This window comes from Dendrobates tinctorius, unplaced genomic scaffold, assembly GCF_039654945.1.
Source record: "Dendrobates tinctorius isolate UK_male_01 unplaced genomic scaffold, ASM3965494v1 ptg000035l, whole genome shotgun sequence".
Lineage (NCBI taxonomy): Eukaryota > Metazoa > Chordata > Amphibia > Anura > Dendrobatidae > Dendrobates > Dendrobates tinctorius.
In genome coordinates this window covers 58,898,960-58,923,364 of record NW_027361703.1, presented here as the reverse complement: position 1 = coordinate 58,923,364, position 24,405 = coordinate 58,898,960, and positions in this window count along the sequence as shown.

Here is a 24,405-nt window from a genome sequence, read left to right as displayed (position 1 = left end):
CTTGAACCCTGGCTTGCCTGCCGGATTCCCGAAACCTGCCGACCGCTGCCAGAGGTCCAGAACCAGATGACTGCGGCCTGATGTCCGGAGCTGATTTCCGCAGCCTGATGCCTGGATCCTGTTGGTCGTTGCCAGTAGTCCGGAGTCCGATGCCATCGCACCCTGCCTTGGACCCTGGCGTGTCTTCTAGTACGCACCCTGCCTTGGACCCTGGGGTGTCGCCTAGCATGCACCCTGTCTTGGACTCTGGCGTGTCTCCTAGCACGCATCCTCTCTTGAACTCTGGCGTGTCTCCTAGCAAGCCTCCTGCCTTGAAACCCTGGTGTGTCTCCTAGCACGTACCCTGCCTTGGACCCTGGTATGTTTTCTAGCACGTGTTATGCCTTGAACATTTGGCGCGCCCCTGCACGCACTTTGCTGTGTTTCACTGTTTATGCCTTGCACCTGATTAAAGCTTGAAACCACGTTTATTTAAGAAACCCAGTGACCACGCTTTATGTTTTGCATCCTGCTCGTTCCTGTTGATAGACACCCCCTGAGCTGGCCGTCTGGTCCCAGCAGTTGTGGTGGCTCACCCCCTTGGTCTTGCCCCTGACACTCCCTGTATAGGGGTGGTTCCTCACAAGGTCAGCTCGCCCTCGGTGGGTGGGTGCCACTCAAAAAATCAGCTCAGCAGAAGCTGAGTCCGTCACAGTCTGTAGGGGATTGGTTGTTTTGTGCATATAGCAGTTCCTACCTTGGCGGGCCGGAGCTTGCTATGGTGTACCAGGTCTATTGGCACATTTTTCTCTCATATAGGAATTGATGGAGCTAAACGGATGTTGTATGACCAGTCTCTGAAATTCTCTGTCATTCTAGCCCTTGTAGTGCAGCGCTTACTGCTTGTGTTGAGGGACACTCGCTTGGCAACCAATTTGAGGCACACAAGGACGCTTTCTTAAATTTCTATATACGACATTTTCTTACTTAAACAGTCCATCCAGTTTATTATGCCATCATAAACCGCTGTGGGATATGTTATACATCACTTAGTCCATAGAAATTTACAAGATATGGTTTTAATTCTTGGTCCCTAAACACGCCGGACCTCACTGTCCAGTGACCGTGGGTGACTGTACACCAAACAGTTCATTAGTTCATGGAACATCATAAGCACCAACAGTCTGTGAATGTACCTTACGGGAGCTCCTGCTCCACCCGCTGACCCCTTGTCAGTTTTCTCTCCAGGGGAAACGGCCCTACTGGGATCACTGTCCTTGTGAATTGGGCACTCCAGACAGTCCAGACCCTCAGAAGGTCAGTAGCTCCCCAAAGCAGGGCCGTCACATACTCTGCTCACACATGGCCTTTCCTTGTGCTATTCAGGACATCCGTCCTCTCCTGGGTCCATCCAACACACAGGCCTCCAGGTCCAAGGCCTCACCATGTGCTCTTCATAAAGTTAGCAACTTCCAACACACAGGCCTTCCAAGAACCTTCCACTCTGACCACTCAGGTTCACACACTCCGCCATGTGACCAGACCTCAGTCGCATTATATATCCGAAACCACCCCCATATGTGGGCGATGTATATGTGGCTAGCCGATCCCGTCCAGCTCTCCGACTAGCCCTATAAGCCCCCATTCTAGGTAAATAAACTCATGGAACTACAAGTCCCAGCACAACAACATCATTTTTGGGCTTACAGCGCAGAGGACCTCTGCGACACATTCTGGCCATTTACAATTATGCCAGTCATTGTTTCACCATCACAATCAAGGAAACACCTTCATGCATATCCTGAGGACGCCTTCCAGCGCCCTCTAGCTCTAACAGGGGTCAGTGCCTTACACCCTGCTAGTGTTCTTTCATCTTTGGAACAAACTCAGCTTTGCCACATAGTTGACCGCATTTTCCTCCACATTTTGCCCTTTATTACAGTACAGTTTATTCTTCCTGCTACAATATATGCAAATGCGGGGCAACTGTTTAGTTAGCAAAACCAAGTCTTATAATCCAATTTAAAAAAACTGACCGACATCCAAGCATAAAGTAGGTCTGAACATGTGCTTACCTAGAGTCACCAATTCATATACAAACAAATAAGGCAGCACTCTGTAGCGACATAGCATGCAAATCTGAAATATGAAAATTGAATTGCATTACTGCACTATAAATATGAAAAATTGAGAATGCTTAGTGCATAAATTGGCCAATTTATGTGTACCTGGAAGCCACTTTAAGGCGATTCTCGTTTCTAGGACCTATCTTAATGCCAATCTTCTCTTAGAAAGCGAGAAACAAGTATCGCCTTAACGTGGCTTCCAGGTACACATGAATTGTCCAATTTATGCACAAAGCATTCTCAATTTTTCATATTTCTAGTGCAGTAATGCAATTCACTTTTCATATTTCAGATTTGCATGCTATGGCGTTACAGAGTGCTGCCTTATTTGTTTTATTGTATTCAAGTTTTATAATCAGCTAATGTGTTTTTACAAGCATGCCTCCCTCTGTGAGTAATAATTCCTAGAAGGAATTTCTTGTTTGGTCAATGTCTCTGTAAGCTTTGAATGGCCTTGGAATTCCTTCAGTTATACCCTAAAGAACATTGGTGCAATATTGGATGTATTTTTGAACACTGAAAAACTAGTGCAATGAAATTTGAGGTATGTTCCTCAGAACGTACAAAAAAGAATCATAAAAGAGACAGTGGAAAAAATGCAAATTGTAAATTTTCAAACTTGTGTTGCATCAACTGCATAAAAAATGGTGGCATCAAACTACTCACTACTTCAGTAAATAAATACATTAGAGGGCATAATTTACAAAAAACACATTTATGGGGAATTTCTGTTGCTCTTAAACCACGCAGGTTGTGCAAATATGACATATGTAGATAATTGCAGATAATCTATTTCAAATAAAGCCAAATTTGTGTTCTAAAATATACATTGTGCCCCTTTCTGTCTGAGCCCTGCCATGTGTCCACACAAAACTTTTTGACTACAAATGGGGTATCGTCGTGCTCATAAGAAAGTGGGTAATATATTTTAAGCGCTACTTATTGGTGTAATCTCTGCCAAAAGTAAGAAATGTGGGGCTAAAGCAAGATTGTGAAAAAAATGTACTTTTTCAAGATGACGAACTAATGTTATCAAATTCTGTGTCAAATATTGCTCCTATCACTTAAGCTCTGCCATTTGTCCAAAGAGAACTTTATGAGTACATGTGGGGTATCAAACTGGTGGGTTTCCAAAATGGGGTGAGTTATGGGGTGTTTCTGCTGTTTAGGCACATCAGGAGCTCTCCAAACCCGACATGGCATCTGCTCTCAATTGCAGCCAATTTTGAGATCAAAAAGTCAAACGATGCTCCTTTCCTTCAGAGCTCTGCCGTGTGCACAAATAGTAGTTTTTCCCCACATATGAGGTGTCAGCGTTTTCAGGAGAAATCGCACAACAAATTTTGTGGTTCATTTTCTCTTTTTACCCTTGTGAAATTAAAAAAAATTGGCTCTGAAGTAAATTTTTTTGTGAAAAAAAAAAAGGTAAATGTTCATTTTTTTCCTTCCACGCTGCTTCAGTTCCTGTGAAGCACGTGAAGGGTTAATAAACTTCTTGAATGTGGTTTTGAGCACCTTGAGGGGTGCAGTTTTTAGAATGGAGTCACTTTTGGGTATTTTCTGTCATTCAGATTCCTTAAAGTCACTTCAGATGTGATGTAGTCCCTGAAAAAATGGTTTTGTAAATCCAGACCCTCGTAACCAGGTACTAACCACCGGAGGTGGAGATGATCCTGATGAGACTCAGAAACAAAAGGCTTATGTGCACTATACTGTGGTGTCAGGGAAGGAAGAGGAGGAGGGTCACTCTCAGGGTGAGGAGTGTGAGACCAGAGAGGATGACGATGAAGTTGTAGATCCCACTTGGTGTGAACCTAGAGGTACGCAGCTGAGTAGCTCAGAAGAGGAGGTGAAGGAGGAATACGAGGAGGTCACTTTGCGGCTTCCAAACAGGCACGAAGTGATGCAACCACGACAAGCACTGCATCCTCAGCCCCAACTCTGGCTGTGGCCTGCATCCTTCATGAGTGTGCAGTTCATAGTGGCGGCAAAGGTTGCCTAGCCTGGGCCTTTTTTAAGACCGGAAAAGATGACCCAACTCCCGTTATATGCCAAATTTGCTAAAAAAAAAACTCAGGAGAGGCAAAAATTGCAATCATTTGACAACTACATGCATGAACTGGCACATGTGCGATCAACATACCTTGGTGTGGGAATCTCACTGCACTAAAATGCAGACTAGTGGGCCTGACCAACTACCGGCCGTCCCATCAACTGCATCTCCTGCTTCTTCCTCCTCAATCACCATGTCAAGTCTTCTCACACAGGTCTCCGGTCACAGAAACTACACTTGTTTACCCCCTACAGTCAAGGTAAGTGAGAGCCTGTCAGCTGTTGTGGAAGTGGACATGACTGCTGTTTTTGTGTCACCTAGCACAACACATCTTTCTCAATCCACCATAACATCTCCGCCTGCACCTCACTCACAGTTCAGCAGTTTGTCCTGTTCTTGGTGCTCCACATTCTCTCAGCACAGTATCCAGCTCTCAGTCACGCAGTTGTGGTCAGGTAAAAAAAATGTTTCCTCCTACATATGCTAAAGCTAAGAGCTTGTGGGTCGCCCTCCCAGGGCTGCGGGGGTACTCAGTACCGGGCCGGTATCAGGGGGACGTGTCACAGCAGCGGTGACCCGGACCGTGGCCCTGGGCACCCAAGCAATGACGGGATATGTTGTGAATGGTGGAATGTAGTTAGATGAATAGTTCGTGACGCCACCTGTGGTGTTTGGCAAGGGAGGTGTTAAGCCGACGCTGCAGACAGATCCTCTGGGACAGATGGTGTGGTGCAGCAGTGATGGTATAGCCCTCCACAGGCAGGGCTGTTGTCCCAGGTCAGTGTAGATGTGGAGACACTTAGATGGTGTAATGTCTGGCGCAGGGGATGTAGCAGTATCAGGCGGGCGGGCGCAGGAAGGAATGGAGGACACCAGGGCATGTAGTTCCAAAGCTTTACTCACAGTCTGTAGTGCCTGCTTCTGTGCCGTGTCCTCCAGGTCTGGGCCTCAGTCAACCTCCCGGCAAGGTGGAAAGCTCCCTTCCACACTCTGCCAACTTATGTGCCGTTTCTGAACGTCTCCTCTATAGCGCCTTTAAGATCTCCTAGTACAGTGTTACACTGGAGTTCCTCCTAACAGATGTTCCCAAGAACTCTACTTGCACGGCAGACAGCTGTAGCCTGCTTCGGGGACTCTCTACTCCTAAGTCCCGGCTCTCTATCCGTATTGCTGTTGTGCCCTCAAGTCTTAGATGGGAGTAGTGCATTTATAGCCCACTACTCCACCGGTGTCTGCTGCAGAACCATTAGTGTTAATACAACCTCGGGGACCGGGCCCCGGCCTTGCGCTTAGAACTTCTAGGCAGGGTTCTTCCTCTAACCCACGTCCTCTGTGTTCCCTTTTACTCCTACGTTCCGTACTTGTCTTTTCCCTTCTATGGAAGCTCAGGCTTCGGTTCAATGTCCGGTTCAATGTCCTTCTCCTTCTTTCCTTTCCCGTGCCAGCTGGCTCAGGTCACTGAGGCAGCTGCAGCACTCCTTCCTCCATCCCTTCTTCCAGGGATCCCCACTCCTCCCGAGTGGCTTCTGAACCTCCTGTCAGACTGAACCCCGACTGAACCTCAATCTTGGAACCGTCCCACTCTTTTATATGAATACTCAACTCCACCCACCTCCCAGCACATCTAGTGTTCCAAGCAGGGAACCACCAAAGGTGCTAAGCCTCTCTCTAAGCAAAGAGCCGCAATGTGGTTATGCTGAACTACTCTATTGTGTGGGGTGCGAGTGTTGGAGCGTGGTCAGGAGCCCCCCCCTGGATGGTGGGGCACCACACCTTAGGAGAAGGTGCAGTACCTCTGTGGCGACTGAGCCTCAGGGGCGCCACACTTGAACTCCACTATCTCCAATTAGTGGACCACGGAATTGATGCCTTTCCGCCTGGTGGATACAGACGGTTTAGAAAGTTGATTGCTGTCGCAATCCACCAGTACCAGCTGCCCAGTCGCCATTACTTCTCTTGGAAAGCTGTACCTGCACTACACTAGCATGTTGCAGACAACTTCACCCATTCCCTGAAAAAATCTATTCTGCCGTGGTGCATTTTACCAGTAACAACTGGATGAGCAAGCATGGGCAGGGGCGTTACATCTCACTGACTGGGCTCTGGGTAACTTTTGTGGCTGTGGGGGCAGGTGGTCAAGTTAATGCTTCACAAGTCCTTGAATCCCCAAGGCTTGCGGGACAAACCTCTGTATCCAACAGTTCCTCTACTGCTTCTGGCTCCTCGACCACCTAAAGGGCCTCCACCTGTTCCCTCAACCCCTCCTTTAATCAGACACGCATTCCAACAGTGCAGATAAAATATTCTTCACCTCCGTACTGTGCAACCATGGCTCACCGCATTCAAGCAGTGTTAAAATTAATATGCCTTGAAGATCGTAGTCACGCAGCTCAGCTCAAGAGTTGTGGATGGCTATCCAGGTCAAGTTAGAGCAATGGCTGTCTCCACTAAACCTGGAGCCATGGGAGGTCAAGTGCAATAATGGTGCAAACCTGGTAGTGGCCCTATGTCGGGAAAACCGCACACACGTGCCTTGCATGGCTCACGTTCTCAACCTGGTGGTACAGCAATTTCTCCGCTACTATCCCGACCTGGATGCATTGCTGCAGAAGGTCACTGTGTGCTCACTTCCACCAATCGCACCCCGCAGGTCAATGACTTGCATTGCTACAGAGGTATTTCAGACTTCCGGTTAACTGTTTGATTTGTGATGTTCCGATATGGTGGAATTCCACTCTGCACGTGTTGCAGCGACTGTGGTAGCAGCAACGAGCCCTGGTGCAGTATATAATTTTCTGTAGCCTGGGCCAACGCAGTCTGAACGTGGTGCAAATCACGCATGCGGAGTGGGTTCAGATGAAGTATCTCTGTACCCTTCTGCACAGTTTTGAAATGGCCACTAAGAAGGTTGATCCATCATCAGCATTACTATTTCGGTCATCTATATGCTGGAGAACACTTTGAATAGTCTGCATGAGAAGGTGGTGATCCCAGAGAAAGAAGTGAAAGCAGAGGAGGATGCGGAAGGGATAACAATATCTCAAATTTTCAGACTGTCTTCGCATAGACGGGTGTCATGGGAGGATGGCTTATGGCTATCAAGGGGTGCTCATGGTACCAGACAAAGTTTTAGTGAAGATGCAGGAGGCAAGGAACAAATGGAGGAGGACGAGGTGATGGACACGCAACAGTCAGGAGATAAAGAGGATAATGATCCTCTCTGTTGTTCGTGGCTGGCGGGAGGGGACAGAGGAAGCAACCTTGAGTGTTACCACACCATCAACACACCATGGACATGGACCTCATGGAAGCGCCCGACACATGAGCACCTTCTTGGTGCACTATCTTCAACATGATGCCCGTATTCATAGCGCAACTCTATTAGATCCATGGTACAAGAGTAAATTTAGAGAGATGCTCCCCCCTGGAAAGGGATGCACGCATGTTGGAGTATCGAAAAATGCTTGTAGACAAACTTATCAGTGGTTTTCCACAAGACAGCAGTGAGGCATACAGTTTGCACCCAAGTTCTAGATGTCCAACTCTGGGAACATCAAGGTGTCATCACAAAAACATTAGCAGCAGCAGCAGCAGTGTAAGATTCATAAGCAATTTCTGTGAGTTGTTTCACACATTTTTAGACCAGCCCATGCACCAGCAGAACAAAGTTCAATTCTGACACATTGTGAACGACTAGAAAGGATGGTGCAGGAGTTCAATATAAATGCCATCGGGGGGTGGGTTGGACGCTTTTGCATTTTGGTCTTTAAAAATGGAAGAGTGACCTAAGCCTATCTGTCATGCTTTGGAGGTTTTGTCATGCCTGGCAGCCAGCGTTCTCTCAGAATGTGTCTTCAGTGCTGCTGGTGGTGTCCCCTGAAAGTGTAGACACCTAACTTTCATCAATATGAACAAGTCATAGATCTCCAATGACTTTTGAACCCCAGTTGCAGACCTAGGCAGACTAGGTGATGGTGTAATTTTTAGTTTCATGCATTGATCTCGCATTATTTCAGTCTGTGCCACTTTTGTGGTGTCTTCTGTGCCTGCTATTTCTACTGCTGCTGATGTTACAGACAATTTTTTGAAATGTGGAGCCTCCATCTGGCGCATTGGCAGTGGTGCAAGGTGTGTCAGTGGCCTATTATTTTTACCCTGTGGAAATTGATGCCACATTAGAGGTGTGTGACAACAATTTTTTGAAATGTAGAGACTCCAAGTTGGGTCTCCAACTGGTTGGTTGCCTGATTACTGTAGTAATTATGGGCTGAATATGCTGACGTGTGATGTCAATCCTCTCCTCCCCTTCTTGGTGTTTGCTAAGGGATAAGGATGACATTTAGGAACACCGTGCGGAGCCAATTTGTTAGTGACTGCAAAGTTATACTCACAAGTAGACAGTCACGAGGATGGCAGGCAGCAACGATTCTGTTAGTTGGTGCTGCTCGCTGTATCACACAGACATGTAGGGGAAGAGGATTGCTTAGGAGGGAGAGCGACCCATGGGGAGAGACATCCAGGGGGAGAGGAGTTTATTGGAGGGAGAGCGACCCATGGGGAGAGTCATGCAGGGGGGAGAGGATTGCATAGGAGGGAGAGCGGCCCATGGGGAGAGAGACATGCATGGGGGAGAAGAGTGCATAGGAGGGAGAGCAGCCCATGGGGAGAGAGACATGCAGGGGGGAGAGGTTTCCATAGGAGGGAGAGCGACCCATGGGGAGAGACATCCAGGGGGAGAGGAGTGCATAGGAGGGAGAGCAACCCATGGGGAGAGACATGCAGGGGGGAGAGGATTCCATAGGAGGGAGAGCGACCCATGGGGAGAGACATCCAGGGGGAGAGGACTCCATAGGAGGGAGAGCGACCCATGGGGAGAGACATCCAGGGGGAGATGATTGCATAGGAGGGAGAGCAGCCCATGGGGAGAGAGACATGCAGGGGGGAGAGGAGTGCATAGGAGGGAGAATGACCAGGCACAGGGGGATAGAGAGCACACATGGGGAGAGAGACCAGGCACATGGGGATAGAGAGTACACATGGGGAGAGAGACCAGGCACAGGGGGATAGAGAGCACACATGGGGAGAGAGACCAGGCACAGGGGGATGGAGAGCACACATGGGGAGAGACAGTCACCTCCAGGGTCACAGAGAGAGATACATAGTGGAAGAAGCAGGGTGACAGCAGCACAGGGTATTTCAGGAATGCAGTGTGCTGGTCTATGGGGGGTCACAGAGGGAAATGTGTAGTGGAAGGAGCAGGGTGACAGCAGCATAAAGTATTTCAGGAGTGCAGTATGCTGGTCTATGGGGGGTCACAGAGAGATAAATGGGGGAAGGAGCAGGGTGACAGGAGCACAGGGTATTTCAGGAGAGCAGTGTGCTGAACTATGGGAGATCACAGAGGGAGATATACGATGGAAGGATATATGATCCCTGTTGTATGCATGCTACTTCTCTCCCCTGTTTTGTGAATAACATTCTTGTCATCCCCCCACCTTTTAGGGTATGTGCACACGTTGCAGAAAATTTCTGCTCAAAAACCTGAATCCCTTCCCAGAAAACGCACCTATTTTTCCACGGCGGTTTTTGCGCGTTTTTTGCGTGGTTTTTGATGCGTTTTTTTCCGCAGCAGTTTCTAAACGCATGGAAGAAGCCAAAACCGCGGAAAAATCCGCAAAATTAATGTGCATGCTGCGTTTTTTACCGCGATGCGGTTTTTTCACGGTAAAAAAACGCATCAATGTGAACAAAAAGTGCAAAATGCATAGAAATGACTGTGCAGCTTATTTTTAGCGGTTTTATAGTGAAAACCACGGTAAAAACTGCTAAAAAAAACGCTGTGTGTGAACACAGCCTTAATCACTGTCCTGTCAGCTGTCCTGCTCTTTCTCTTGCGTTCCAGGTGTCAACACCCTCTCTCTGCTGGCTGTGCATTCAGATTGCCGGAGATTGGAGATCACTGGGACCGTGTGTGAGTGGAGAGGCAGAGACAGAGCAGGAGAAGGACACAGTAGAGCAGGGCAGCCTGTGAGGAGCCGAGGATGTCTGCTCAGGACGCACAGTGCAGTGCCTGAAGTAACAGGACAGAGGAGCGTGGAGGTAAATCAGTCACCCGCACTCACTACTCTCCATCCTCCAGTTCCAGTGAGCACTTCTTTCCTCTGCTGTCCACCTTCTCTGTCTCTACAGCCTGTCCTCACAACACAGGACCTGTTATGCCAGAAGTGAACAGTACAGCTTCTGGCATAACAGGTCCTGTGACAGAGAGTAAGTGGAGCTCAGCGGATAGCACTGGGCTATACAGGGCCGGCCCGAGAGATTACGGCGCCCTAGGCGAAACTATTTTGTTGCGCCCCTACTATTCTTGGCAGTAGATGAAAACTTGGGATATAAATTTAGGAGCAAAATAAACCACAACAACAATGATTAATTAACTCTCTCCTAACTCTTTAATCTTCTGAGAAGTTGTATAGGACATACAGTAATCAATAACACAAAACAAAAACGACCATAGGTAATTAAAATTTTTGTTTCCTTGCCCTTTTTTTTTAAAAGGATGACACTAAGTCACCGAGATTAATTTGTTTAGCAACTTCAGATTCTATCGAAATTGTTGCCAACCCAACCAACCTCTCTTGCGTCATATTTGCCCTTAAATATGTACACTTTTCTTTCAATCCCTAAAACTTTTTACCTTTTGAAAAGATTTTTTATAATTTTTTCTATTTTTTCTCTGGCGCCCCCTTTGGGTCGGCGCCCTAGGTGGCCGCCTAGTTCGCCTATACGTTCGGGCCGGCCCTGGGGCTATAATAAAATGGTGCCCAGCCACACCTACAGCAGTGAGTTGTGCAGCCCACAGAGGCATGCCCGGTTCACTGCTAATACGGCTGCAACCATAGGGCTCATACTCACATGCGAGAAACTCGGACAACTCTCGCACGGCAATACACGGCACTGCCGCCGGTGCTCAGATCGGAGCATCCAGCTGCATGTATTTCTATGCAGCTGAACGCTCCGATCCGAGTGCAGGCGGCAGTGCTGGGTGTTGACGTGCGAGACTCGTCTGAGTCTCTGGCATGCTGGTATGAGACCTTAGAGATAGGGTCGGCATCCGACCGCTGTCTCCTACAGTATGCCCAGGGGCTGCCATATTTGCAGACTGTAAGTGTCGTGCAGCGACCATTACAGACCTGCAAAGCAAAATGGCAGCCTCCAGTGGCTACGTTAAAAAGTTAAAAATAAAACATAAACCGTAGTTAGTACAACATTTGCTAAAACAACATGTTTTGTTACTTACTTTTTTTTGCAAATAATATAAAATTGCAGCACTTTCCCTTTAAGGGTGTGCATATTTATGCAGCCACATAATTTGAGTTCTGTGTTTTTCTTTTTCCATCTGAAAAGATTTCAGTTTGTGTTTCAATTGAATTATACAGATTATGGCAGACAATGAAGATGGAAATTATTATTTTACATGACAAAAGCCTAGCATTTAGCATGGGTATAATTTATATATCCGCTATATATCTGGCAGTAATAGGTTACCATCTAGAACAGGTACCTGCACTTTGGTGTAGTGCAGATTTTGCACAGAAGGTGGCAATGTAGCCCTGGAATAAGCACATTTTACAGACAATAGTTGTTGCATTAACCAAGCTTAGTATTGTGAAACACAAATGTTATCATTTTATATACTTTAATTAAAAATATAACACTTGCAGTTGTTTTGAAATCCTCATACAAAAGCAGCAAGAATATACAAACACACATGTACACATGTAAGTAAAACCACTGACACTATTTCAATGCAGAATTGAGACTACTCAGTGGTTGATACCTTTAAATGGCGAACTGAAAAGATGGTAACACATTGCAAGCTTTCAAGACTACTTAGGTCTCTTCTTCAGGCTAGACTAATACAAAATCTGAAGAGTCACATATTTATGCACAATACAGCACAGAAAAAATGCAATGGATAAGACAAGTGACGTGAAGCAGAACTATCAATATCAGTATCTACTGGCTAACACGGTACAAAGATATACATCTTTCCTGTATTTCAATGCAGTTATTTAATGATCGATTCATAATGTTTTACATTTTTCGATTAACAAATGCCTATATATATATATATATATATATATATATATATATATATACACTAGATGGAGGCCCGATGCTATCGCATCGGGAGGGCTCAGTTCTCTGCACGCGGGATTTCCGTTACAAACAGAGATATACTCACCTTCTGACGGCCCCTGATCACCTCTCCACACTCCCGGCATCTTCCGGTCCCAGTAATGCTTAGCGCGAAGGACCGGAGATGATGTCACTCTCGCGAGAGCGCAACGTCATCAGCGGTCTTTCGCGCAAAGCATTACTGGGACCGGAAGATGCCGGGAGTGTGGAGAGAGGAGGGAAAGAGTCTTGGGGCCATCGGAAGGTGAGTATATAACTATTTTTTATTTTAATTCTATTTTTTACAGGTTTATGGTACCCAGGGTCTGGAGGAGAGTCTCCTCTCCTACGGACCCTGGGTACCATCCGCACATTGAGTGCTGCGCTGGTCATCTCCCGGCTGCGTCACCGCTGACCTCCGTGCGGCAGGAGATGAGCCGCAGATCTCCCGACGGTAGAGGTGGCGTGCGTCATTCGAATTCCGCGTCAATTCGCGGGCAGAGTGTGCCTGCCGCTGATTGGTCGTGGCCGGCCGGGCGCGACCAATCAGCGACGTGGAATTTCCGTTACAGACAGGCAGAATTAGACGATTATATTGTAGATTTCTATTTCTTTCTTTAATTAAATTAGGAGATTTATGAAGGGGGTAAAGTTTGACATCAACGGGGCTAAATATTAAAATTATTATTTATCTTATTGTGGAATTTTCCATTTTTTTGGCAAATATTGCACCCTTTTCATATGATAGAAAGAAGTGCATCAAGAATAACAATGGACACTCATGTTGATGTTCAGATTTCATATAACATACAGTTGTGGCCAAAAGTATTGACACCCCTGCAATTCTGTCAGATAATACTCAGTTTCTTCCTGAAAATGATTGCAAACACAAATTCTTTGGTATTATTATCTTCATTTAATTTGTCTTAAATGAAAAAACACAAAAAGAATTGTCCTAAAGCCAAATTGGATATAATTCCACACCAAACATAAAAAAGAGGGTGGACAAAAGTATTGGCACTGTTAAAAAAATCATGTGATGCTTCTCTAATTTATGTAATTAACAGCACCTGTAACTTACCTGTGGCACCCAACAGGTGTTGGCAATAACTAAATCACACTTGCAGCCAGTTGACATGGATTAAAGTTGACTCAACCTCTGTCCTGTGTCCTTGTGTGTACCACATTGAGCATGGAGAACAGAAAGAAGACCAAAGAACTGTCTGAGGACTTGAGAAACCAAATTGTGAGGAAGCATGAGCAATCTCAAGGCTACAAGTCCATCTCCAAAGACCTGAATGTTCCTGTGTCTACCGTGCGCAGTGTCATCAAGAAGTTTAAAGCCCATGGCACTGTGGCTAACCTCCCTAGATGTGGACGGAAAAGAAAAATTGACAAGAGATTTCAACGCAAGATTGTGCGGATGTTGGATAAAGAACCTCGACTAACATCCAAACAAGTTCAAGCTGCCCTGCAGTCCGAGGGTACAACAGTGTCAATGTCATGTCGGACGCTATTCACACCACAGCGTCCGGCAGGCAGAGGTAGTTCCACCTCCGTCCACTATAGCCTCAGTGGCGCCGGCTTGATCTTCAGGCTCTCGGGGGTTAATCTTGCTGGAGACCAGGTTGGATGTTTAGTCACGCCCACGGTCTTTAAATAGTCATGCTGGCCTATGGGCGTCGCCGATTATAGCTTGTGTTTCATACCAAGTGGTTCCGGTCTGGAGTGGAGGTGTTGAAGAGAGAGAGAGATTCGTATCTGGTGGCGTATGATCCGTTGTTATCCTTTCTCCTTCCCATATTTGTGTTTAGTTCTGCCCTGTTCACATTACTGTATATTCCTGTGTGCGTGCGGCGCAGTGCAGTTTAAGTTCTCCCTGTCTGTCATAATTTGTGTGGGGGCTTTGGTGGTGTGTCTCCTCACTGGGTGGAGGGTGGAGGGTTAAGTGCAGGGCTGAGCAGGAGATAAGGAAAGGTTGGAGGATCAGGCATTTGCACCATTAGCAAAAACCCTGGGTTGAGGGTCAGACAGGGTTTCCCCTAGTTAAAGGGACATCACAGGGGCCCCGGGTATTTCAGCCTTAGTTGAACTAAGCCCCGCGTGACAGTCAACCCGTACTATCTGTCGGCGTCTGAATGAAAAGGGACTGTATGGTAGGAGACCCAGGAAGACCCCACTTCTTACCCCGAGACATAAAAAAGCCAGGCTGGAGTTTGCCAAAACTTACCTGAAAAAGCCTAAAATGTTTTGGAAGAATGTTCTCTGGTCAGATGAGACAAAAGTAGAGCTTTTTGGGCAAAGGCATCAACATAGAGTTTACAGGAGAAAAAAAGAGGCATTCAAAGAAACGAACACGGTCCCTACAGTCAAACATGGCGGAGGTTCCCTGATGTTTTGAGGTTGCTTTGCTGCCTCTGGCACTGGACTGCTTGACTGTGTGCATGGCATTATGAAGTCAGAAGACTACCAACAAATTTTGCAGCATAATGTAGGGCCCAGTGTGAGAAAGCTGGGTCTCCCTCAGAGGTCATGGGTCTTCCAGCAGGACAATGACCCAAAACACACTTCAAAAAGCACTAGAAAATGTTTTGAAAGAGAGCACTGGAGACTTCTAAGGTGTCCAGCAATGAGTCCAGACCTGATTCCCATAGAACACCTGTGGAGAGATCTAAAAATGGCAGTTGGGAGAAGGCACCCTTCAAATATCAGGGACCTGGAGCAGTTTGCCAAAGAAGAATGGTCTAAAATTCCAGCAGAGCATTGTAAGAAACTCATTGATGGTTACCAGAAGCGGTTGGTCGCAGTTATTTTGGCTAAAGGTTGTACAACCAAGTATTAGGCTGAGGGTGCCAATACTTTTGTCTGGCCCATTTTTGGAGTTTTGTGTGAAATGATCAATGTTTTGCTTTTTGCTTCATTCTCTTTTGTGTTTTTTCATTTAAGACAAATTAAATGAAGATAATAATACCAAAGAATTTGTGTTTGCAATCATTTTCCGGAAGAAACTGAGTATTATCTGACAGAATTGCAGGGGTGTCAATACTTTTGGCCACAACTGTAGCTGCTCTGAGTGGTCCATTACTTTGAATAGCCTCCTGTGATTAACGGTGCTCCCCCACGGTTTATTGTTGTGTCTATTGTTATAAAGTATAATCATAATGATATATAAGATGGGATCAAGGCCTCATTCAGATGTCTGTTTTTCACATAAGGAATAAGATTAGCAAATTTAGGATTATTTAGTCTACAAAAAAGATGACTGAGGGGTGATCTAATAACCATGTATAAGTATATAAGGGGACAATACAAATATCTCTCTGAGGATCTGTTTATACCAAGGAAGGTGGCGGTCACAAGGGGGCATTCTCTGCGACTGGAGGAGAGAAGGTTTTTCCACCAACATAGAAGAGGATTCTTTACTGTTAGGGCAGTGAGAATCTGGAATTCCCTGCCTGAGGAGGTGGTAATGGCGAACTCAGTTGAGGGGTTCAAGAGAGGCCTGGATGTCTTCCTGGAGCGTAACAATATTGTATCTTACTGTTAATAGGTTCTTTACAAGGACGTAGATCTGGGGATTTATTCTGACGGAATATAGGCTGAACTGGATGGACAAATGTCTTTTTTCGGCCTGGCTAACTATGTTACTATGTTACCCGTTATATGGAGCTGTTCACATGTCCATGTTTTTTGCAGACCTTTTTACTGCCAAAAAAATCACAGAGACATCCATTTTTCAGTTACAAATCAAAATCACCTAAGGAATCTATTGGGCCTATGAAAATCGCAGAAAATACACAGATCACATCCATGTTTAACTTGTGTGCTGTAAATTTTTAACATTGGAATAGGTAAAAGAAGCTTTATAATTTTTTTTTGCATACAGGAAAATCACTGATGAAGCACCAATGGTAAAAACTGGCAGATTGATCAATCACTGAAGAAAATCTGATCCAAAACATTGGTGAAATTGATCTATTTTTTTTCAAGTATGTGATGTCCGAATCAGGTTATGCAGTATAGGGACATTTATTGAAGTTGTTCTTAAGTTACCAGCTGACTTAAACAAACTGTTTGGGCATCAGCTTGCCAGATAAGTATAACGTAGATAAATGTAAAGTTATGCAACTGTGCTCAAATTACTGTATATGTGAGTATTACATGTTATAGGTAGTGATGGGCAGACCAGTACAGTTGTGGCCAAAATTATTGACACCCCTGCAATTTTGTCAGATAATACTCAGTTTCTTCCGGAAAATGATTGCAAACACAAATTCTTTGGTATTATTATCTTCATTTAATTTGTCTTAAATGAAAAAAACACAAAAGAGAATGAAGCAAAAAGCAAAACATTGATCATTTCACACAAAACTCCAAAAATGGGCCAGACAAAAGTATTGGCACCCTCAGCCTAATACTTGGTTGCACAACCTTTAGGCTGTGTGCCCACGTAGCGATTTTTAAGCGTTTTCGGCGCGAAAACGCTTAAAAATCGTGTACAGAACGCCCCCCATGCATTCCTATGGCATTCCGCACATGCTGTGCTAATGCTGCGCTTTTTTCCACGGCGGAATCGCATCGCGGAAAAAATCGCAGCATGCTCATTCTTTTGTGTGGAATTGCAAAGAATTGCCGCGATTCCGCACCCATAGGAATGCATGAGAATCGCTTACTTCCCGCAAGTGGCTATGCCCACCATGCGGGAAGTTAAGCGTCACATGTGCGGTTGGTACCCACATTGTGGAGGAGAGGAGACTGTCCTCCAGGCCCTGGGTACCATACCCCTGTAAAAAAAAGAATAAAAAATAAAAAATCGGGGTATATTTACTTTCCGATGTCCCGCGCTGCATTCCCGACCTAGCGTTCCCAGTAATGCCTTGCGGAAAGGTCCTGTAATGACGTAGTCTCGCGTGACTCTATCAGTCTCGCGAGATCGCTATAGCAACGCGAGACTACGTCATCACAGGTCTCGCAAGGCATTACTGGGAACGCTGAGGCCCAGGAATGCAGCGCGGGACGCCGGAAGGTAAATATACCCCGATTTTTTTATTTTTTTTAGCAATTTAACATTCTATCTTTTACTATTGATGCCGCATAGGCGGCCTCAATAGTAAAAACCCGGTCACACTTGTCAAACACTATGTTTGACGAGTGTGACCAACCTGTCAATCACTTTCCAAGCGATGCTTCAAATCGCTTGGAAAGTGCTTGAATATCGCACGCGAAAATCGCGGCAAAATCGCGATCATAATCGCGGTAAAATCGCGGTGAAATCGCACGGAAAAAACCGCGCGATTTCTGGGAAGGAGTCCGGTTTTTAGTGAGCGTTTTAAAACGCTACGTGGGCCCACAGCCTTAGCCAAAATAACTGCGACCAACCACTTCTGGTAACCATCAATGAGTTTCTTACAATGCTCTGCTGGAATTTTAGACCATTCTTTGGAAAACTGCTCCAGGTCCCTGATATTAGAAGGGTGCCTTCTCCAAACTGCCATTTTTAGATCTCTCCACAGGTGTTCTATGGGATTCAGGTCTTGACTCATTGCTGGACACCTCAGAAGTCTCCAGTGCTTTCTCTCAAACCATTTTCTAGTGCTTTTTGAAGTGTGTTTTGGCTCATTGTCCTGCTGGAAGACCCATGACCTCTGAGGGAGACCCAGCTTTCTCACACTGGGCCCTACATTATGCTGCAAAATTTGTTGGTAGTCTTCAGACTTCATAATGCCATGCACATGGTCAAGCAGTCCAGTGTCAGAGGCAGCAAAGCCACCCCAAAACATCAGGGAACCTCCGCCATGTTTGACTGTAGGGACTGTGTTTTTTTCTTTGAATGCCTCTTTTTTTCTCCTGTAAACTCTATGTTGATGCCTTTGCCCAAAAAGCTCTACTTTTGTCTCATCTGACAAGAGAACATTCTTCCAAAATGTTTTAGGCTTTTTCAGGTAAGTTTTGGCAAACTCCAGCCTGGCTTTTTTATGTCTCTGGGTAAGAAGTGGGGTCTTCCTAGGTCTCCTACCATACAGTCCCTTTTCATTCAGATGCCGACGGATAGTACGGGTTGACACTGTTGTACCTTCGGACTGCAGGGCAGCTTGAACTTGTTTGGATGTTAGTCGAGGTTCTTTATCCAACATCCGCACAATCTTGCGTTGAAATCTCTTGTCAATTTTTCTTTTCCATCCACATCTAGGGAGGTTAGCCACAGTGCCATGGGCTTTAAACTTTTTGATGACACTGCGCACGGTAGACACAGGAACATTCAGGTCTTTGGAGATGGACTTGTAGCCTTGAGATTGCTCATGCTTCCTCACAATTTGGTTTCTCAAGTCCTCAGACAGTTCTTTTGTCTTCTTTCTTTTCTCCATGCTCAATGTGGTACACACAAGGACACAGGACAGAGGTTGAGTCAACTTTAATCCATGTCAACTGGCTGCAAGTGTGATTTAGTTATTGCCAACACCTGTTAGGTGCAACAGGTAAGTTACAGGCGCTGTTAATTACACAAATTAGAGAAGCATTACATGATTTTTCGAACAGTGCCAATACTTTTGACCACCCTCTTTTTTTTGTTTGGTGTGGAATTATATCCAATTTGGCTTTAGGACAATTATTTTTGTGTTTTTTCATTTAAGACAAATTAAATGAAGATAATAATACCAAAGAATTTGGGTTTGCAATCATTTTCAGGAAGAAACTGAGTATTATCTGACAGAATTGCAGGGGTGTCAATACTTTTGGCCACAACTGTATATGTTCTTGTCTGTCAGGTTCCGGCAGAACATTAAAAAAAGTTTCTGTTCGGATACCAGAACCAGGACGGTACCCGAAATCAAACCCGAACCCGGACCCCATTCAAATGAATGGGGGGGGGCTCAAACATCCGGCGTTTCCCACGCTGTAATCTGTGTGACAGCATGAGAAACACTGGCTCTGACCGGCAGTAAGTTTGTTACCGCAGGTCACAGTGTTGTAGTTTCCATGTTGTCACACAGATGACAGCATGTGAGCAGGGCCGCCATCAGGGCATTACAGGCATTACACTTGTATGGGGCCCGGCGCCGCCCCGGTGATTAGGGGGGCCCGCCCAGGCCCGGCGGTTGCAGCGGCGCCAGAGCACGCTAGGCGCTGCAGCCTGGTCCGCGCTCGCCACTCGGGTCCCGGCCGGGCCCCCCCTTACAATTTGTTGAGCGGTTCGGGCCCCCCCCCCGTCCTCCCCTTCAGGCTGCTCTGGTGTTTTACATAGCATTCACTGAAAGTCCGGCCAGCGCTTGGCTCCTCCTCCTCTCTCCCTCCCCGGGCCCCCATTGCACCATGCATGGTCAGATGGCCGTCCACCCTCCAGCACCGCCCGCCCCCGGCTCATGTGACGTGACGTCACACGCTGCTGCTCTTCACTTCCTCATTCCTGAGAAAGCAGAAGAGCGGCGGTGGTGTGCACGTGGTGTCGGCGTGGGACCGGGAGCGGCTGCAGGCCGCAGAGTAGAAGACGTCGGTCCTGGACCCTGGGTGACCGTCTCGGTCTGACGGTGCGGTGCACGGCCAGCGAGCAGGTAAGTCACGTTCATATTCTTTTTATGTCTCTCTCATGATGTGTCTCTGTATGTCTGACTCTGGCTGCAGCGCAGCCTGCTGCTCATGGGGACATTGGGGGGCCGCCGGGGGCCTGTCTCAGTCTGATCATGGGGGGGGAATTCTGAAGTCTGGGGGCCCCGGTGCCGGGGGCCGGTTGTTGTCTGAAAATTGGGGGGAAGTCTGGGGGCCCCGGCGCTGGGGGCTGGTTGTCTAATCATGTGGGGGGGGAATCTGGAGGCCCGGGGGGGCTGGTTGTGTCAATCATGGGGGACATTGGGGGTCCTGTGGGGACCCAGGGGCCAGCTGATGGTGTGGGACCCAGGGGCATGCCTGGCTGTCCATGGGGGGTCACCCAGGGGCCCGCCCTGCTGTCTGTGGGGAGGTCTAGGGGATCCAGGGACCCTGCTGTCCGTAGGGGGTCACCCAGGGGCCCGCCCGTCTGTCCGTGGGGGGTCACCCAGGGGCCCGCCCGGCTGTCCATGGGGGGTCACCCAGGGGCCCGCCCGGCTGTCCGTGGGGGGTCACCCAGGGGCCCGCCCGGCTGTCCGTGGGGGGTCACCCAGGGGCCCGGCTGATGATTGGGGGGACCCAAGGGCCTGGTTGTTCACGGGGGGGTCTGAAGGGCCCAGCTTATGATGGGGGGGACCTAGGAGGCCCGGCTGATGATGGGGGGGCAGGGGGCTGATGGGGTGAGCCAGGGCCCAGGGTGACAGATCTCCAGTGCCAAGATTAGTAGGCACATTGTTGACTGTCTCCTCCTGCAGCTCAGCCCGTAGTCCTATCCTTTTCGTCACCACAGACTGTGCTGCACATGCACAGTACCAGCATGTTGACTGTCTCCACCTGCAGCTTAGCCTGTAGTCCTATCCTTTTAGGCAGCATAGACTGTGCTGACCAGTACTGTACCAGCATGTTGACTGTCTCCACCTGCAGCTCAGCCCATAGTCCTATCCTTTTAGTCAGTACAGACTGTGCTGACCACCCAGTACCAGCATGTTGACTGTCTCCACCTGCAGCTCAGCCTGTAGTCCTATATAGGGTATCAGCCTACTCAGGACAAATTGCACATCTACTGTTAGGGTCCAATTTCTCATGTTACACTTGGGGAAAAACAAACATTGGGGGTGAAAAGATCATTTTTGTGAAAATAAAATTAGATTTTTGATTTTTATGGCTCTACATTATAAACTGTTAAACACTTGGGGGTTCAAAGTGCTCACCACACTTCTAGATAAGTTCCTTAAGGGGTATACTTTACCTTAGTGTTTACTGACCGTGGGAACATAGCCAAAAGAGTTTTTGAATTCTGACTGTATTATGCTATGTGCACACAGCACACGGTGGGGATTCTGCTGTGGATTTTTCTGCGCAGATTTTACTGTATCCGCAGGTCAAATGATCAGCATTTTTCTTGCGGATTTAGTGCATATTTTGTGTGGATTTACTGATGTTTTTGTGCGGTTTTTCCCTGCGGATTTGTAGAATGGAGCAGGTGGAAAGCTGCAGCAAAACCGCCGCTGCTTCTTTTAATTCCGCTCAGAAAAATCCGCAGCATGTGCACAGCGGATTTTGTTTTACATAGCCAATAATGGTACTGTACATCACCTGCAGTCCTGGACGTTCTCGCGCAATCAGCGATAACCAGCGGGGGAGCGGGTCGTAGGTAAGTATCAGACACAGCGATATCGCTAACAATATCGCTATAACGTCACAAGTTATAGCGATATTGCTAGCGATATCGCTTAGTGTGACTGGCCCTTTACACTTCCAGAAGATTACAATCACAGATAACAGAATCCAGAATTCAAAATAGGTAGTGTCATGATTACCTCTTCCCCTTCCTGCACAATTACATTTACATGTCAGTAAACATGATGAGAAATGAACATGTATAGGAAAGTCTCCCAAAGAAAGAGTCTCCTATTATGTCTTAAGATAGATATACACATGTGCATATGTCCAATGTCCATATCTCCAAACAGGCGATAGAGCAGTTTACATAAATATACAGAAAACAGAATATAATAACCTGCAACCAGAAAGACAGAATACATATATCTTTTCAATTAGTTTAAAAATTGTATGTGACACATTCCCTTGAAGAAAGGTAATTAAAATATACCCAAAAAAAGTTTACAAAAAAATTACAAAAAAAGTTTGCAAAAAAGTTTACCAACAAAAAAGTTTACAAAAAAAAACTAACAAAAAGGTTACCAAAAAATAAGTTTATAAATGTTAGGTTAGAGTAGAGTAGGGACCTGCCAATAGAGTCTACCTTGTCGTGGTGGCAGGCTTAAAAAAATCCTTTGGCCAAAACAAAACCTGATGGCTAGGTATGTGATATGGTGTTAATGTGTGATTGAGGGCATGGTGAAGTTTTTCGATGAAAGCGCGGAGGGATTTTGGAAGGTTCGCATGGTGGAGGAGGAGCTAGGGTGGAGGCGGAACTGGGGGTGGAGCCTGGGCGGAGTCTCAAGGGGGGCCCCATAAATTTTGCCGGTATGGGGCCCCGAAATTCCTAGTGGCAGCCCTGCATGTGAGCACACAGCTGTGACCAGCGGTAAAAAATTACCACCGGTCACAGGCATCAGTTGATGAGAGTAGTACGCTCATTGTATGCCTGGTCTTGCTGATAGAAGTGAGATTAAGCATATGATGATGAGAGTATTCACCAGCCGATCCTGTGCAATAAATATTTTTTTTTTTTTAAATGGCGTGGTGTCCCCTTTTCTTGCTAACCATCGCAGGCAAAACTGACAGCTGCAGGCTGCAGCCCCCAGCTGTCAGCTTTATCTTGTCTTGTTATTAAAAAGAAAGGGTTCCCATGACGCTTTTTTAATTATTTAAATAAATAATTTAGAAAAACGGTATGGGGTCCAATCCATCTCCATTTTTGACAAACAGCCAAGTTAAAGCAGAAAGCTGGGGGCTGGTATTATCAGACTGAGAAGGGGCCATGGATATTCGCCCTCCCTAGCCTAAAAATAGCAGTCCGCAGCTGTCCCCAGGAAATTTGCATCTATTAGATGCACCAATTCTGGTGTTTTGCCCTGCTCTTCCCTCTTGCCCTGGTGCGGTGGCAAGTGCAGTAATAGTATTGGGGTTAATGTCAGCTTTGTAATGTCAGTTGACACAAAGCCCAGGGGTTAGTAATGGAGAGACATCTATAAGACACCCCCACAACTAACCCTGCAGTCAAATGTAATAAAGAGAGAGACAGAGTAAAGTCCTTTAACTGAAACAAATACACAGACTCCTTTATTTGAAATTAAAACTCCACAACCCTTTTTACCCATTTATTCACCAAAATGAAAATAAAAAGGTAAATCAGGCTGCCAAACCAAAACAGTAACACAGACTTCCTGGAGAAGTCCATGTTCGGGGTTTGTGCACGGACACCAGGTGTTCGGTACAGACCCCAAGCTTTACTGTACGGGTTCACTCGTCTCTAGTTTTAAGTGAAATTACAAGTAGGAAAGTCATTTGTAGAGAAGGATCTGGGTGTGCTTGTAGTTAAAAAGCTACAGTTCTGGCAAAAATTAAGAGACTACTGCAAAATTTTCAGTTTGTCTGATTTTTCTCTTTATAGGTACCGTATATTTTTGAGTAAAATGTAAATTGATCTTTTATTCTATAAACTACTGACAAGATGTCTCCGAATTTCCAAGCACTACATTTTTTATTTATTTTCAGAAAATGAGAAATGGTCAAAATAACAAAAAAATGCAGCGTTTGTAGACCTCAAACAATGCTAAGAAAACAAATTCATAATCATTTAGAAATAACAATACTTATGTTTTAACTCAGGAAGAGTTCAGAAATCAATATTTTGTGGAATAATCATGATTTTTAATCACAGCTTTCATGCGTCTTGGCATGCTTTCCACCAGTCTTTCACACTGCTTTTGGGTGACCTTATACCACTCCTGGTACAAAGATTTAAGCAGTTCTTCTTTGTTTGATAGCTTGTGACTATCCATCTTCCTCTTGATTACATTCCAGAGGTTTTCAATGGGGTTCAGGTCTGGAGACTGGGCTGGCCATGACAGGGATTTGATGTGGTGGTCCTTCATCCACACATTGATTGACCTAGCTGTGTGGCATGGTGCATTGTCCTGCTGGAAAAAAACAGTCCTCAGAGTTGGGGAACATTGCCTGAACAGAAAGAATCAACTGTTTTTCCAGGATAACCTCGTTTGTGGCTTGATTCATACGTCCTTTGCAAAGATTAACCTGCCCAATTCCAGCCTTGCTGAAGCATCCCTAGATCATTACTGATCCTCCACCAAATTTCACAATGGGTGCAAAACACTGTGGCTTGTACGCCTCTCCAGGTCTCCGTCTAACCATTAGACAACCAGGTTCTGGGCAAAGCTGAAAATTAGACTCATCATCATCAGAGAAGATTACCTTACTCCAGTCTTCTATGGTCCAATTCTTATGGTCTTTGGCAAACTTCATCTTGGCTCTCCTTTGTTTCTCATTAATGAAAAGCTT